Below are 18889 nucleotides of genomic sequence, written 5' to 3'. Positions count from 1 at the left end.
CATCGCAGGATTCACAATCGGGACGTTAATACACTGAATTGATGAGCTGGTCGTATTCAGAACTAGTACCATGCCACATGCTACGGTGACGGGTGCATCCATTTGAATACGAGATAGTGCGACCAGACCTGGATCGGTCATATGTGGAGAATCTCCGTCAAGTATACACGGCATGTAAAGCAGTGACAAGTAGATTAACGCACGCATCCGGAAAACGGTTATCGATCATCTTCGAACAGTGAAGCGATGTGTCAAATCGTGCCACCGATTCGGAACTTGGAGAAAAATGCAATTCAGTCGCGAATTTGGCGGACAACGGTAGGTGAAGAAAAACATAGCAGTCAGCCTAGGGTAGGACGAAAACGATGGTGCCGAATTGAGAGTGCATAGGGTGGTTTGATATTGTGCGATCAGGCATCGATGGTGTTCACCTTAAAACTCGAGCAACCAGCCTATTTCCCCTGAAAAAGCTTGGTGTCATGTGGCGACTATTCCCCAAAATTTCGCAAACCACGGATCTATACAGGTACCTGTCAAAGATTATTCACGCACGTGGTTATATGTTGCGACCGTGGTCACATGACTTTACCAGACATCCGTGTTAAAGTAACATGCGTGTGTGCAGCGTATTCTGTTCCCATGAAAGTGCGCATCGACCTCACTACCTATCTTTTCAGCTACTGGTGGATGCAAAGCCTATTGACAACCGAGATAACCAGGTGAAATGGGATTGCATTTTTGTGCACTCTGTGGTTACATAACCAGCTATATTTGCAATGCTCGTTGCTCATTTGTTGTCACTAGGCCGCATAATATTTGTCCAGTGGATTCACGTTATCAGGTTGATCACGTGTACTGTATAGAAAGACGTAAGAACGACATCAGTAAACTTACGGCCAGTGACGACAGCGCACATCAGTGAGAGGGTAGATGTGGTAACCACAGCAAAGCAAGGACACATAACCCACATCAACGCAATGACCTTTGGTAGTAATTGCTAAATTCGGTATTGGCGGATGTGTTTAGTATACAAACTCGTCAGTTCCCGTACAACTTCCAAAAAGAGGGATATGAGTCCGGTTCGCATTGATGCGCTGATAATTAAGTGACGAGTCGTGGCTCTAAGTACGATGCCAAGCAGGTGGGGGGATACTGGGCCGTACAATCTCGGTGGCTGGTCAGAATATTCTCAACTCATATTCGAAATGCTTTCTTTTCTCTTAACTTTATAACTTGTTTTAAGGGTGTATGTGTTTAATCGAAGTCCCGTACAGGCTGCTGAAACAAGCGTCATCCCATTGCAATGGTTTCTGTCGGGTATTTTCGTACGGAATCGACCAACAACCCCAGATTGCTACTGGAATAGGAACCAAAATTTACCTGGTACTATGTTTAACGCATGCATGACCTAGCATTTTATCTTAAGTTCATCTATAGATAGGTGCAATACGGATTTGCTGATCAATTTCTTTGCCGTCAAAGTTACTTCCTACCCGTTTCCACTCCTATAATTTACAAGAAGTTGCTCTAGATCTTGCAGTCCTTCTTAACGACCATTTATTCAAGCAATCGTTTACATGGGAAGAAGGGTTAAAGGTTTCGGCCGGTGCGCTATCCCGGGGTCATTTGTAATAAAATGTGAGAGAAGTCAGGGCTGTTGTTTTTCGGATGAGTAGCTTTACAGTAAGTCAATAAAACTGCTTTGCGCTGGAAAGAACACCTCAAGATGTTTAACCAAATCTTCCTCACATAAAATGGTCGCAGTTCACCTCCTCACCGAATCCAACACAAACCTCTCAGTATGAACCGGGATGAAAGAACGTGATACCTGTGATCTGATAGTTGCAGGCAGCTGTTCCTCCCCCTGTGATTAGTGCTGAATTCCAGTTTCACTTGTTTCAAAACTCATTCGGCATATCAGGATGTGAACTCCGGACATTTGTCCCGCAAGGCGAGAATGTTAGCGCTATTCCAGCAGCGCTGGTTTGAAAGACCTGAATTTTCATATAGGAAAAAGCGAATGTGTCCACAATTGAGGGTCGGCTAAATATTCACATCGCCCAAAAGCAAACACGCTTACCTTTTCAGATGTGGTTATTGAGATGAGTCCAGCATGTGACCGTGGGGTAGTGGCTACACGTAAGACTCCGCGGGTTCATTAGCCGGCACGGCCAAGGAGGTAAACTGCTGATGTCACAAGTTTGTGAAAGGAGTTTGGGCACATGTTATTAAAAAATCATTGGAACCTAAATAAGCGCATGGGAAGATTGTAATCCCATTAGTACTGAAGACAATAATATGCCAATAAGTATAGGTAAGATTCGAAAAATTGAGACAGAGTGCAGCAAGTAACTTCAGCTTTTGCTATTTTATCTCAACACACATACTGTGCAATACAGTGTTTGGCTTGTAGTAACAAAGAGAAGGCAACTAAACTTGCAATGAATCCCCCTGTGGAAAATACTGACGCCTGGTTGTACATTGATCACACAAGGTGGATCGCGTTTCGGAATCCTCCCAGATGGGCTTTTGGGTCACCGTCCTATGAAGTGGTGAAGGCCCGGTCTGAGAGTACCATAAAATTCCAAAGAAATTCTGAGAAACCAACCAAACGTAAACTATTCTGAGGACTAGTCGATTCAGAGAAGGATAACTGTATTTACTGAGGTTGCCTAAACGTCTAACAATAAACCCAGGTGTATTAACATTGTTTCCCATCATAATATAACCAACGACCGACGGCTTCGGAAATTCAGGACGCAGCGGTCATCAGGGCGAGAGTTTAAACGAAATCCTATTTCGCTGTCGGGTTCATCTTCCTTATACATTATACGACTGACCCTAGTCAATCATAACTGTTTGAATAGGACAGCATGATGACAAAAGCTGCCCATTCTGAGCATCAACACTTTGGAAGTGGTTAGAGTGACAAAACCAGTTTTAGGGAAACATGAACTGCTGACTGCTACCAATTCGTTTCATACGACTCTGTGTTAAGGTTTGAATATTCATGGTGGTAAAAAATGTTCACAGCACACTGCCGGCGTTTTCATGTGGTTTGCATGTGGATTGTCTCCACTGGTCCTAACGTCATTAGCTAACTGGAAAGAGGGATGACCATACAAACCACTACAACAAGCTTCTAACCGGTTAAAAATGAGTCGTAATTTTCTAAAAAATAAACTCTTTCTAGAGGCGGCCAATTTCGGCAGATACTTCCAGCGTTATCTTTAATCAAAAGGTTCCTGTACTCTGTCACAACTTTACGATGCAATCCTTACATCGATAACGTTGTTGAACTACTTACTGGTGTGGAGAGAGGACGCCAGTGAAACAGGTTAGCTGACACACCGATACCATGTGATTCGACCTAGTCAAGCTTATCTTTCACTCCGGATGAATAAGTAGGACAGAATGCGATATTGCAAACCCAAGCGACAACCAGGGGTGATTAGTCACCATGTTCAACTGCATGAGTTTGCGCCGTGCAAGGGGAGATGTGTAGTCCGAACTAATCAATGAAAGCCACAATTTGGTTGTCTTCAAAGCAAGCTTTCTGAGATAAGCCAAATGAAAAATCTGGGCACCGAAAGGTATGGATCAAGCAAAGTGCCTCACAAAAGAATCCCCCACTCGGTCGAGCTACAAACACTATATTATCCACACTTCTCAGCATCTTTTCCAAATTTTGCCTATTTAGGGTTGAACTAATCTAACTTTCGTAGCATCGCCTTTATAACATAGGATCAGCAAGCCAATGGGCTTTGATGGAGTGTTAAGATATTGCAAACGCACCAGCTCAGTACACACGGTGATCCAGTTTTGGCGTCCGGTCGAAACAATACCCGAATGATGCCTTGAAGGGGGAGTATCTGAAGCGCTCTTAGGTACAGCACTCCCCTGACAAGATAACAATTATGACGTTGCTGAAAGATTTCCAAAAACTAACGCGTAATTTATCACATCAGGAAAATATCTTGTGGTATCTTGAATACAATGTCAACTGAAACATGAGGCGAACTTTGTGCAGCGCATTCGGTTGAGAAAGAATATCATAAACAAGAGATTCATTTGGGTCTTCCGTGGACACTAGTATGAGCTGAGAACGAGTGTATTTTGCCAATTGCAGCAGTCCTTCTTCGTAAAAGACAAAGAGAGATTTTCCTTCACTTGTTTTCTGTGTGATCTAAGCGTACTGGAAGAATTCCTTAGCAATGGAGCAGATGCACCCACATCATAACACTACAACAAAACGACCGTCTTTGACCGGAATCTCCTTTTACTTGCTAGCTGAAGTGCGATGGACAGCACTCCGTTCACCAAAACGAATTCAAGGTAGGCCAAGCGATGGTTTGTGGTTTGATGCGGACCCTTTCGTTTGTTGAGTCTGTAGAGTAACGGTACGGCAATTTCACCGATGCCTCCTCCGTGAAAGGGTGCGCCTTTTCTCGGCAAAGTCAAAGACTTGCAAAGCAGAACGGTGCAGACGAAAGACTGAAGGCATCCACTAACAGCAGTTGTTAGTTATGGCCCACAGATCACAGCATGTCAAGAAACAACAGAGTGCAAATTCATGTTCTTAGGAGCAATCAGTGCATGGAATTGTCTTTCCAAAATCGGAACATTTGACCTCAATGGATAACTCAGACTGATGGGACAGCTGAACAGCCCCACGAGCTGTATTATCATTTGATTTATGTTTAACCTTCTGACGCTAGCTAAACACCCAACCTACAGCTGCCACCTTGACATGGCGGTAGGGCTTGGGCGCCACAATGATCCCACGGGTTACACTAACTGGAACTGCGTCCCACGAGGTGCAACCATGCCAGGAAGACCAGAGGAGCAATCAGACGAAGAACAGCGTGAGTCCGTACTACGAGGCGGTCTGGCGCTTAAGTGGTACTATCTCTGCGGTAGGAGTACGGCAGTAAAGTAATTCCCCCAGGCAACCAGCATGTTCATTTTCATGGAAGCAGCAATGTTGTCTTCCCTCGGAGAAAAAAAGGCTGGACCCTAAAAACGGCACTCTCCGATCGCCCAATGATTGCCTATAGTCGCCGGTTCACTATTCAATTCGGTCGAAATGCTTTTGAAACCAGAATGTGGTGCTGCTCAAAAGGCACCTGCTGTGTGCAGCCGCATTAGGAGGGAGACAGTAATACATTACTTCACGCATCTTCGGTTTCAAGGAAACCCCTTGCAATCGTCGGATTTGGACAAGGTCTCCAAACGAAACCTTACTATCCGCTGCCTTACGAATCAGACTTTTGAGTCAAAGGCCCAATGTGGGGTACCTCAACGAAGCCCCCTTCATCGGCCTAGGAAACCGTGAGGTACCATTTGCCCGCACAGTTCCTTGTTCACCTTCCAACCACACAAGCAAAGATTGCTAAGTCATACGATTCTCACTTATCTGACCGATATACCTCATACACCCCGCTGCCTATTAGCAATAAACAAAATGACACCTTGCTAAATTCATGTGATCCTTTCTATATAGGAGCTTCGAGCGTCTGTACTATGTCAAATTGGTAAGAGCAATACATGTCCAGATTTGGCCCTCCCTTAAAACTGATGTATGCTGAACCCATACAAAACCCAAACGTGATCATGAATCTCAAAACGCCAAGGACGAACCCAGCAGTTTCACATTTCTACTTTCGTGTGTTCGGCGACCCAGAACTGATGACTCGTGGAATATATGGCGTGAGGGTCGAACTCAGCCCCGAGATGAACGCGCTTTGCTGAATTGGATCCGTGAACAGTCGCCTTTGCACCGTTCGCTTATCCAGTCCAATTAAGCTCAGTGCCTCTCGACATAAAAAGGATGCCTGTTTTGTAGTGTCGGCGACTCCTCCAATTGTGTACCGACTATCAACTGTTTCTTGCCAGCACGAACTTTCAGTAAAACGATTTACATCGCGTAACCTGGCGGCAACCAACTGCAAATCAACCGCGGACCCAGTTGGATCACGTGACCATCAGGCACCGGTGGAGGGCCACAGATAAAGGTCATTGTTCCTTCTGGAGCACGCAGCTTGATTCTGATCACGCCATGGTGCAAGCACGCCTGACAGTTCGTTTCCCTTCAGGCCCTCGCAAGTCAATGAGAAAGATGGCAATCTACCATATTCGGAGAACTATCATAGCTCAGCAGTATCGATTTGAGCTAGCTGAACTACTCTCTACAGTAAAGCAATATTGTACTGCCAGGGAGAAAGTGAAAGAAGCATGGCAAACTGTGAAACCAGCTATGCTACGGGAATTCCGTGCTGTCTATACGACTTGACCGACACAATATAATGACCACCAGATATCGCCCAGACCAATGGTCCTGCATGAGACCGGGAAATCCGTACAAGCACGCAACGAGCACGAATTGACAGACAAATTCCATGAACCCCAAAGGGTGAAAAAAACTAAGGAAAGACTGATAGCTCTGGTGGATATTGAAAGCTTGATAAATGGAGAAGGCTTCTGCTACTGGGAACAACCGGGCGCCATATAAACCGATACGATAGACTAGCTTCAAGGAAGCAACGTTGAGTGAAACACTCGCAAAAACACTCGGAAGATGAGCCGAAAAATTCGAAGAGCAGTTTGGCTAGCCTCCTGCAACACAACCCTTGAAGATAATCTATACCGGCCAATATGAGAACCTTATCCACCCGTTACAAGAAGTAGAGGGCTAAGTGGCCGCACTAAAATTCACACTCGCAAAAACACTCGGAAGATGAGCCGAAAAATTCGAAGAGCAGTTTGGCTAGCCTCCTGCAACACAACCCTTGAAGATAATCTATACCGGCCAATATGAGAACCTTATCCACCCGTTACAAGAAGTAGCTAACTAAGTGGCCGCACTAAAATTCGAGAAGGCACCAGGACGGGACGGTCTGTATCCAGCCGCCTTGAAGGAAGAAAAAGGAACGTCAGTCGACTCATCTGACAAAACACATTAATGCTATAAGAGGCGAAGAGAGAGTGCCTACGAATGGGGAACATCGACATTCACCCGTATATTAAAGAACGTTACGCACATGGCTGGTTAGGGAGGGATGGCTCAATGGTTAGTGCGGAATTTACTGACCGGAAGGTTTGTGGTTCGAACCGGGCCCGTATCTCGACTTGAGCAAACTACCAGTACCCCAGGTCTCGTGAGGCATGACAGCTAGAAAACGAAAGGGGGACCCAACAAGGCAAAATGTCCGTTGTCTGCTATTCCAGAATAGCGATAAACAAGACAACTTGTTGTTTGGCGACACTGAAAAATTGCCATTAAAGGGAAGGCTCTGGCTTAACTATCCCCAACAACAACTCACCGACGATGTATCCTTACCTAACAAACCACGCGCCGTACTACAGGCCTTAGCCTCAGCCCCTGCGCACCAGTCCAAACCAACCCGAACAATTTTAACAGCAAGATTTAAACGATTCATATCAACCTGCTTAGGTAAGAAACCGACGAAATCATTTTCGAATGTTACACAGAATGCCTATTCGATCGTTGTTTTGTCCTCACAAATTTCGGCGGTTGAAGCTTTGAAGTCCTGATGACGATTATGGTGGCGACATTATCCTTGAAAGTTACTATCCAGGCAGATACTCACCGTCATTCGGCCTGAAAAATACTGCACGATACTCAGTGGTCAGCAAAACTGGGCGATTATATCGTCTGGTACCAAAAATGACTAAGTCAAAGCGTTCATCAATTGTTCCGGATGCCCATCTCAAGACATCGTGGAGATACGTATTGTGGCCTATGTTCTTCTTCGAGCAGTAATGTGAATATTTTACTGTAGTTGGTATCAATATGCGTTCATGCCCAGTGGAGAACTGAAGGGCCAACTGAGTAGCGCCAACAACAGGGGCCGACCACATAACGTCGGCCTGGGCGAATGCTGGATCGATGTTGAGTGTGACTTTCTGAAGTACTCTGTAGTCATGAAAACGTTCCCTGAAGAAACGCATCAAGCAGTTAAAATGAAAACACAGAGAGATCTTTTCAATTAAATCAATTACCAAATAAATGCAGACCAAGAACCAGGTAGAGCATAGCAGAACACGTCTGACGAGTATGACTAATCTTCAGTGGGGAGGAACAAGACAAAATTAATCCTGGGTGGCATTATGATGCCCCTCGTTCGTCCAAGAGCTTAGGAAGTCACTGAGTGGCTGAACTCCGCACCGTGCAGGTGTTCAAACATCGGATGGTTATTCTAGACATCGTCGATACCTATGTGCCTGAGATAAGAATGTATTTAAAGTGGATGCTTGTAGTACGGACTGAATTTAACTAAACAAAGGTGAAAACGCGACAAATGGCCGCGCCATTGAAATGAGTCATGTTGAGTTCTGTTACATTATTCCAAACTTTAATGCATGCATCTCATTTAGATTCCATTCTCTGTCCACACACTCTGCGACAAGTCCAAAAACTTGCGTACCTCCCGTTTACTGTGATAGAAAAACTAACAAGTATTAGTGAGTAACAACAGCCCAGGCACTACAGATATAATATAATTGTTCAGCTGTAACACCTTTTCGGTATCTAGCTGTCATGCCACTCAAAGGAAGCATGAGGGCTGGGATACCGCCAGGTTACCCAAGCCTTGTTAGGGGAAATCGAGAGGCGGGTTCGAACCATGGACCTTCCGGTCAGTAAATTCGCGCTCTAACCAGCAAGCCATCCCACCCCTCACTACAGATAAACATGTAGCGTACGATTCGCATACCTTTGAATTAATTGAATGTCTTTCGTATTTTCACGTGGTCTTGCAAAAATAGTGTCGAATATCAATTTGAATAACCCCTTACAGTCACCTATTCATCGTTGTGCTTTCGCCACTTGATGTGCTGGTGAAAGTCACCACCAGTATATCATAAGGATATCAAAACACTAAAGTGCTACCTACCGAACAGAGTGCAGTCCCAAGACGAGCGGAAAGTTTAACTTAGGAAAAGCTACGGGGCTCGGTATTTACCGGGGCGGCTCGTTGGTCCAGTAATCTCAGGTCCACTGCCAGCTGCCTGGATCCACTTCTACTAATCGTTTACCATGATTCAACCTGCTAGTCATGCAGCCCAGGTACACTTTCCGTAACTATCAATAGATACCTCAGAGGAACCAACGGACCACCATACTAGGTAGAAAAAGGTAACTCAACAAAAAAGCAGGACAAACCGCTTTCGTCACATGGTCACCAATCAGTTTTTGGTCATGGTATGAAAGCACGGCAACGAAGTATCAGTGTTAAACACTGATGATATGTTGAGCTTGATGGCGATTATGACGGGGCGAATTCCGATGCACCGGTGTGGTTCGGAAAAGTCTGTAAACTCCGCGGGTCAACGGCCTTACGTTCGAGTCCGATCCACAAATCTGATGACCGCTGTCTAGCAGGTCTGCTATCTCACCACATTCAGCCAGAACTAATCTGGAATCGATAGTTCATCGTCCGAACAGTTTCGACGACGAATTTCATCATGAAACTTTGTTCACACAGCTATAGTGCACCGATTTCAACAGGTGCGTAGATATGGTGACACCCACTTATAGTAGGTGTGCAGAGGACACGCTCCGTCAAGCAGATAGCATAATTTAGCCGGATATTACCAAAATATTGAACTTAGGACGGTACTAAGCCAAAATTTAATCGAAATTTCGCACAACGGAATAACGGTTTCCAAAGTTCAAGAATGGCAATGAGTCGATCAAGGGTTGAGCCGAACGAACCTTGTTCAGTGGATCGTTAGACATCGACAGACTTTAACATCCGGTGAAAACGGATGTTTTCTTCGTTTACATTAGCACAGCAACGTGGTTTAAGAAAGTTAACTAAAGCGAACTCCAGAAGTGAAGGCTTATGAACCCAAGGAGCGAATAACAACTGGTGCGGAGAAGCTGTTGAGAGAACCACAAAGGAAGTACGCCGAGTCCCATGATCTCAGATTACAGTCCGACGACTCATGGACCAACAAATCCAAAGTTTTGCATGCTAGAACCGTTGCCAGATCACATTTAAGAAATACGCTCGGGAAACCTGGAAAGTACGGCCGCCTCACTTTCAGTAAAGTTACCGTGTGACATTGAAAACGGTTGCAAACAGACGGGACTCTGGGTGTGTACCGATGATTGTTTTTTACTGTTCCGGCGACACTCGGTGCGCAAGTAAACAGACCACATTGATAAAACCTCACAGCTGTGATAGGTTACACAATACATAAAAGGAACCTACGACCTGGAGAACTAATAAACCGCCCTGTAAACCCTACTATGAACTTCCCGTTTCAGGTATTCCAAAAGTTAACCAGCAGAATTTTTCGACATTTAGGAACCGTGCAAACACTATTCTCATCAAGAGGTGCTTCATGCGACGATGCACAATTCTGTTAGAATGTCGAGCACAAGCGAATGTATTCGAGCATTCATTCAGCTTCAACACTCATACTACAGGAATTGACATGCAAGTAAAACGAACCGGGTCCCTCGTTCACGATTACCGTAGCAGTTTCCCGTACTAATCCGTTCAAACTATGTTTGATCTTCCACAAACCATTTCTGGAAAGGAAACGGCTGCTTCATCGATTACCATTTTAGGACCTCTGGAAGGACTAACGTTAGGTTCGGACCCTCCAAACCACTGTGCAGTTCCAAAAAAGAATGGGGTGTTGCAACGAATTCCCATCTGGAGAACATGCATCGAATAGTAATCCTTGCTTCAAGTATTCAACTACAAGAGAAGAAACCACGAGCACGAATAACACCAAAGACAAGACCGAACACGGTTTTCGGAGGCGATCGTAATCCATTTTCACAAGTTGTAAGAGTGCTGCAACCCCGGAAGTCAATGAACAAAAAGACCTCGGTTCGCAGTTGGGAAATCCTGTTTAATTGATTTGTTTATAGTGCACAACCTTTCTGGAGGCCGTTCTGCACTGGTTATTCGAATCCGTTTACCTGTAACTGGCTCAGCTCCTGCTTGAAACTTCGGATATTGTCTTCGGGTGGTGTGGCAGCTGGACAGCAAAAGCGTGTTGCAGCTGAACGATTGTAATCGGGTAGATCATGCTAGCACTGACAAAGCTACGGGTTGAACCTCTAGGTTAGTAAGAAGTACAAACCTCAATCCAACGTTTTTGTCGTCGGAATCGTAAATACGATGTCCAAATGACCTCGGATACGACCAGTAAGAATAAGGGAAGTGACCAACTTGATGTAGAGGAGGAGCACAGTTGGTGGAGTCACTAATAGGAAGTCGCGCAAAGCGTCAAATGAACGTGAGTTTGTTCACGCTGTCACTATAGTTGTTCGAAATTTCAAGTGAACATGGGAAGAATCGGATGGAAGAGGTGTGACTTTCAACAAGACGAATAACGCAGCTAAACACATCAGTTTCCGTTCACGAATGAGGATTTGTGAAATTAGACCAACGTGGACCTATTGCGGAAAAAGCTGTAGATTCTGGAATGCTGATCTAATTTGGGACGCCTGAAACACATGGAGTGCACTGAGGTTTACATGCCGTTTTATCGATCGGGTTTGCCAGTCTTTCAATCAAGCAGTGATCTGGAGAAATCGGTTACTCGACTAAAGTCCCGGCCGCTTGAGACGTTTCCAAAACCACAAGATGGCGCAGTTGAAGGTGGAACGATTCCGCTCTGATCTCCAGCATGTATCGGTTTAACAAATGCCCAGTGAGTCAACATGTGATGATAATTGTAGTGAAATAAGTCATACTAATGGAAAGTAACGAATGGCTCCAGCAGCTGATGTTACTGCCGCTAAGTAAGGATGTATACTTTCTGGGGAATGGGGGCCCAGCACCGATAGGGATGCTCATATATGACCAACTGCTTTTCAATGCAGTGGCTTTTAGACAGGTATTGGGTAAGCACACTCAATTTATTAGCTATGATGTATGGTGGGCACGTTGGTTCAAGCCACTACCGGAAAGTGAGAGTGCGTAACATACAGTCAAGCACTGGAAGCGATGGCATGTTCAGCCAGTTTCGGAACTGGGGAGCTAAGTAGTGAAGGTGCTAGCTTTGATGCATTAGCGCCACTGACAGCCATGTCTGCCAGTGTCATTAACCAATCGTCTGCGGTGGTTGGAGGAAGACGACTGGATTTACTGGCTCTACGGAAGCTTCTATACATGCGAAAGCTCACTGGCCACTGAACCTGCTTTCCGATTAAGCATATGACAAACATAAATATATGCATACATATACGAGATGGCTCAAGTGGTTCGAACCCGACCTCTGCCTCCCGAATTCCCCTGTCTAGGCTTGGGCGACCTGGCAGTATCCCAGTCCTCGTGCTTCATTCGGGTAGCATGGCAGCTAAGCACCGGAAGGGTGTTACAGCTGAACGATCCAGTTCTATATGTCTGACATCTCCAATTTGTCCATAGAGTGTAACCATTAAAGAGATACTGGAAAATACAGTTGCAACCGACTCACTATTATGAAGTAGAACAGTCGATGCAGTGACAAGTGACTGAGCTGTGCGCAACAAGAAGCGCAATGTTGTTTTCGTTCTATGAATTAATAAGCTTGTCGACTTGGAAATCGTAAGACACTTCGTCCTGCGATTAAGACTAATCTATATCGGAAAGCCGAGAAGCGCCGTATAATCGTTTCATCCCTACTGGGTACTATCAGCAGTGCACTTCATGAAATCCCGAGGAGTTCCGAACCTGCGATCTGCCGGTCAATCGCTGAGCATTTGCGGGACGGCAAACCGGTTGAAATCGCAAAATATCCCCATACTATCAACAAACTATAAGTAGCTCAGGGAGAATAATCCACAGGCTGCGTGAACCTTCCACCCCAAGGGAAGCCAGTCAACAAGTGGATACGTGATGTAAACTCCGTGGATGAAGGATGGGTGGCACCATATCCGAAACGTATAGGGAATCGCAAAGCAACTCAACTACCCACACTCAAACCATTGGTAGTATGGAGGCGAGCAATCCGGTGAGCACAAACCATTACACTACAGGAAGTGTGCAAAAATGTGAACTGGATACTCCAATAGAGGACCGATAGCGCGAATGAATCAGTGAAGACAGTTACTGAACAACTTGTTGCGATCGGCTACGGGTTACATAATCTGCGAGGAATTTCGTCGGTCAGAGATCAAGGTACCCCTAGGAGTTCTGACTGATCACGATTGAGGTTTGTCTACAGGCTGTGATTGGAAAAAGAATCGATCGAAGTTGACATGAATAAAACAGACTGCTGACAGACATGCGTCAACTGCATCGAAATGCTTCAGTGAGCATAGGTAACCAGTTCACTTCAGCCATCTCATCCCAATAAAAATTCCCCCAAGAAACCTGCTAATGACGTGAGCTATCCTGACGAAGCCCTAGGAAGCTGGTGCTTCACTGCCGAACAACCTTGTCAATTTATTTGAATAAACCTTAATGGAAAGATTACGACAGGGAGGGAGACCTAGGGTTGGTCTATCAAAAATGCCCGAGGTGCCTAAACCTCCAGTACTCTGGCAGTCAAATGTCAAGGAAGGGGCAGCATGAACTTCACTGGTAGCATATCTTTCAGTGCCTCCACCCAAGCATAGAGAGGGTCAATAGGACACCATCCTTAAAAGCAAACAACACTAACAGAACCCAAATATTCCGTAATATCCTCCATTACCTTCTACGTCAAATTCTGTCCACTTTGAATTAGGTGTGGGAAACGACGTTCCCGTCAGCAGGCAAAAAATTGGTATGCGTAACACATGACCCAGATAACTTAGCTTGCATAGTTGGATGTATTCCAAGGGTGAAGTAATTTCTACTTCACCAGAGACTCGTGTCCGTATCCCCTCACCGCGATTCCACAGAATGTAGCTGACTCCAACGACAGTTCTGCGTCACGATGATGGCAACCTGGATACTACCAAACATGGCTGCTTCGTCGCCAAAGCATTTGTTACATACTCAATGTAATCCTGCTTTGCCACTTCGTACGAACCCTCCAACATTAAAAAAGATTTATCTATGTGCTAGTGCGCTCGCAGTAGACAAGGAAGTGCCATGGTAGACTTCTAAGTTTCATTCAAATTAGCAGGGTCTAACGCACGTTGCTTGATCCAGATGGACCTAACGGCTGATTTGGGGCAAGCACTAGGATAGCTGAATGCCGGCTTATCCTGCTATATCCACGAAAGTGTGCTTCGCCCTCCGAAAGTCGATTCCATGAGTCCACGAACCACGATTATTCAAATATAACTGGAGCGCCAGCTGAGCCGATGTCTGAATTGCGTTGAGTTTATCGGCCGCATCCCCTCTGCCACTTATTCCTGGTTAATGGTAGGCTTTGTGCCGATCGACTGAGTGGTAGATTCAAAGCTTCGGAAAACAAAGAGAAACCGTCCCATTTTCAGTTGCCATCCCGTGGATATTCACGCAAGGGTACTGGTGACCGAATGTTACAACTAAATACAGACAAACGTCTATTCCTATCCAGCACCGAGCTTAGCCAACGAGTCAAGAAGCGTCCATCGTCGCCTTATCTAACATGATCAGTAATCGGTCATATTGCGAATGCGTATCGTTGGAGAGGTTGTGTTGAGGACGAGCATGCCCGTGTGCCCTCGAGAATCGAAATAAATCCCAACTGACAGCATGAAAAACATAACCTACAGACATATCGTGCGGGTCCGAAATCACCGACGCCTTTAGTTGTAAAGACCGCATACATGTTGTACGGTGGATGCAGCTACCACAGTTACGTTCGCTGGTGTTTTCGGAAGGTGGCTTTTGTAGCTACGCTTTGGAGGCGGTAGCTGATACAATCGGTGTGTAAATAAAGAAAACTACTTCGTCTACGTACTCGATATCTGAGTGGATCACTTCGACCACACAGCATTAGAGGCTGGGAATTCCATGACAAATTTGAAGAGGAAAGGTAGAGAGAACAGCGCCTCTTGACACCACTCGATTTAGTCAACTCAAGCGAAAGCTTCCCGTAGACTTCCACACATCCACAGGAGCTGGTGTATAGCACCTTAAGCGGGGTCAAGAATGTATAGACACTACCATAGTGCCGGATGGTTCGCAGAGCCAAAGACATCTTTCAAGTTAAGCAATTGGTCTTGTGATCGAATCGGTGAAGTCGGCAACAAAGATGCAGAACGCCGCTAGAATAGCTTCTTTCACATTTCGCCATGCTTCATCTACGTGCTCTCAACCAGCACAGTAGTGGTTTACTGCGGAGAGTTGTTGGGCCAGTTCAGATCGATACGGCTGAGCTATGGTAGTTCTTCGAAGGTGGTGGATTGGCATGTTTCTTGTTGATTTGCGAAGGCCTCAAGGGAAACGAAGTGTCAGGCATGCATGCACCGCGACGCGGTCAGAGGCAATTTGTACCCCAGAAGGAACCGTAGTCCTGAACTGTAGCTCTCCAAGACTGATTGCTACGTGATTCAGCTGGGTCCATGGTGGCCGCCAGGTTACGCGATGCAAACGCAGCAGAAAAAGTTCATGACCAACACAACCAGAGTCGCTCTGTTGTCTGAGCGACGAGCATCGACTCCCAATCAACCGCCTAAACGTAATTACAGGAAGTTCGGACAACCCACCTGGGCATTCATATCGCTCACAAGGATCACAATGTCAGTGCTTCTTGCTTGACCAATGAGTCCGGATAACTGTCGACTGAAGGTGTCCTTCTCAACACCAGAACTGCAGTCCATTGGGGCACAAGCCGACACTACAAAATAGGCACCTCTTCTATGTCGAGGCATTGAGCTTAAGTGAGTACCGAACGGCGAAAAGACGACTGTTCACTGGTGCATTGATTAGAACCAAATCTAAAACTAACACATTGTCGTGGTGGTCGGGCTTCTGTCGTGCAATGATCCTTCAGGCTATACTGTCTGGGACTCAGATCCTAAAGGCTCAACGATACCAGGAGCGCCAACAGGGAGCAGCCCGACGAAGAACAGCGAGTCCCCGTACAGCAAGAAACTGTACCACGGGGCGGTATGGAGGTAAAGTCGTACTGTCCTCTGCCATGGGAGTGTGAAGGCAGTAAGGCGTTCTTTTTCAGGCGGCCAGTATGTCCCTAGTTCCCTTCCCCCGAGGAAGGACGGTTTGGCAAGTTCTGGCCCCAGGGAGTGTGAAGGCAGTAAGGCGTTCTTTTTCAGGCGGCCAGTATGTCCCTAGTTCCCTTCCCCCGAGGAAGGACGGGTTGGAAAAGTTCGGGCCCAAAACATGCACACTCCGATCGCCCAACGGTTGACCATGACCACCGACGCATCATAAAATACAGTCGAAATACTTTCGAAACCAAAGAATCTGGTGCTGCTCAAAAGGCATCTGCTGTGCACAGATGCACTAAGAGTGAGACGGTAATGCCTTACTCCCTGCGCCATCGGGCCAGACCGGCCACCTGCAGCCAAGTGGGTCAGACTATTGAGTCATTGACTCCGAGCAGGAACCCCCAGGAAACCACCGCTGTCTCGCGTTTCAGACTCTTGAGTAAGAGGTTAGTGGCAGGGTCCCCGAGCCAAACCCGACATCCTCCTACTGCCTTGTGGGTCAAACTTTTGAGTCAAGGCTCAAGGTAGGGTACCTCAACTAAACTCCCTTTTCCGGCCTGAGAAACCGAGAAACATTATTTGCCCTCCCAGCTCTTCGCTCACCAGCCTTCTTTCAGACTCCATCCCCACCCATCGTACAATGCAGTACAATCAATCCATCTGTCATCCTCCACTATTCCGTGCCTAAACCTTCGCCCAGAAAAATAATCCCTTACTAACCTCAAAAGATCTGACCCACTTTGCCGCTTTTAATGTCCGTACTCCACTTCAAATTGGACAACAGGCATCCCTCGCTTTCACTCTACAGATGTGTGTTGTGTCTCCGAAGCACGCATACAAGATCCAACTTCGGTCGCGCTCCTCAAACCGCTTAGGACGAGCTCAGATGTTCCACATTTCACTCCACGTGGTGTTCCTGAAGCAAGGAACCGTGGTATCTACGGCGTGGCAGTTGTATTCAGCACCAAGGCTAAAAGCGCCTTACTCGACTAAATCCCAGTAAACAGTGGCCTTGGCGCTATGCACTGGTTCGGCTCAACTGAGATTAATGTCGGTCGATGAGGTAAACGGTGCTTGTTTGTCGTGCCAACATACGTGCTGGCAGACTGCAGCTTTGAGACTGAAAAGGAAGAGTTTTATCAAGATGTCAAGATCGTCTCGGTCGGTAAGGACGGATATGGTATAGTATACAGCTTTTGCAAATTCTTGTCTAGGCCAGCTAACTCGACTGAATGAACACTGGATGTCGTCGAGATCAGCAGATCTCGTTGCTGCCAGAAAGGCCATACCAGCAACTAACGGCTGTGATGGCGGACACTGATCCCTCAAACATCGGATAATCAGGAGCTTGAATAATGAGAGAACACCAGTGGATTTCGAAGGCCAAGAAGATGGGAAGGCTTTCGCTGCAGGCAACAGCCGCGTCCCATTTCGGCCGATTCGATTAACCGCTCAGAAGAAAACAAGTGTCAGTGAGACGATATGCGAAAAAGACGGAAAAGCAATTCATTCCCTCAACCAGTCTTGAGCGGTGGACTGAGCACTTCAAAAACAGTTCAGCTGGTCTCCTTCAACACCGACCTTCAACCAACCGCCCGAAGTGTCAGTCTAATATCCGTCGCATCTAAGATGCCCTCTGACACTATTTCTCAAAGTTTGATCGATTACCAGGAGAGACAGATTTATGAGAACCAAGCTGGGTTTCGACCTGATCGAGGATGTATCGACGACATCCTTACCTTGTGACAAATTCTTCAACGGCGCCACTGTCTCAGACGTTCCACGTTGATTTGAAAGCTGTTTTTGATTCTGTCGATCGTCAGAAACTTTGGCAATGTCTGGCGATCAAGAATGTTCCTTAGAAAGTTATATTCCTTATGAGAGCACTGTATACGAACTCCTGTGGACGCGTACGAGTATAAGGGAAGCTTTCGTCTGAGTTTACCACGTTCAGGGGTGCAAGACAAGGCTGCTCTCTCTCTCAGCTTTCCTCTTGAACTTTGTCATTGATATGCTGCTTCAAATTTCTCTGCCTGCCTCTGAAATCTCCGGAGTTGGAGTAATCCCGGTAAGTTCTCTTACAAACATCGAGTATGCAGACAACACTGCTCCCCTTGGTTCAGATCCTTACCAAATGCAACCGATGTTAACCTAAACAACTCCGCCTCATGGTTTGGCATGCGTTTCACACCTGCAAAGTGTAAAGTGAGGGTAGAAAACCTGCAAGCCGAAAAGGTGGAAGCACGGAGGCCAACAGAATGTCTGCAAAAGGATGAAACATGATAAAGACAGTGAGTAAAAACATAATTGTGATATCAAGTACCTATCTACTCGTGAAGATGAAGAGAAGTGAAAGGAGTTTGGTTGTGCCGGTAGAGTGAATGGCGACGGGTATGATCAATTGGAAGGGGCAACTGGTTTCCCAAAATAAAACGAGAGAGAATAGCACTGACACTCTATGGAGAACGCCAGTCGAGACCACGGCTACAAAGAAGAGAGGCTGTGTTTCGTCGATCTGCAAGTACCTGAGAATTGTTGATCTAAGAATTTAATAAGCTGGATGAAAAAACGCTTTTCCGTCCACGGATGATCACATCCCATGGAAAAAGGTGGGAAATGTCCAGCAAAATATTTAGTTTCGGAGCTGCCAATAGTGTCATAAACATCTAAGCATCGTCTGGCGGGGGTATTGGGAGTACGCCTGCGCGTACTCACTTCGGAGTATTGATGTAGGGTACAGTATTGAGACGGGTCCTGTTTAACAGAACTATACGCCACAGGTACAGTAAAATTGATGGTTGGGGCGGGTATCTAGCGACAAAACCAGACCGA

This window comes from Opisthorchis viverrini (assembly GCF_000715545.1).
Source record: "Opisthorchis viverrini unplaced genomic scaffold opera_v5_337, whole genome shotgun sequence".
Taxonomy (NCBI): Eukaryota; Metazoa; Platyhelminthes; class Trematoda; order Opisthorchiida; family Opisthorchiidae; genus Opisthorchis; species Opisthorchis viverrini.
The sequence above is the reverse complement of the archived record's forward strand: the minus strand, read 5'-3'. Positions refer to the sequence as shown.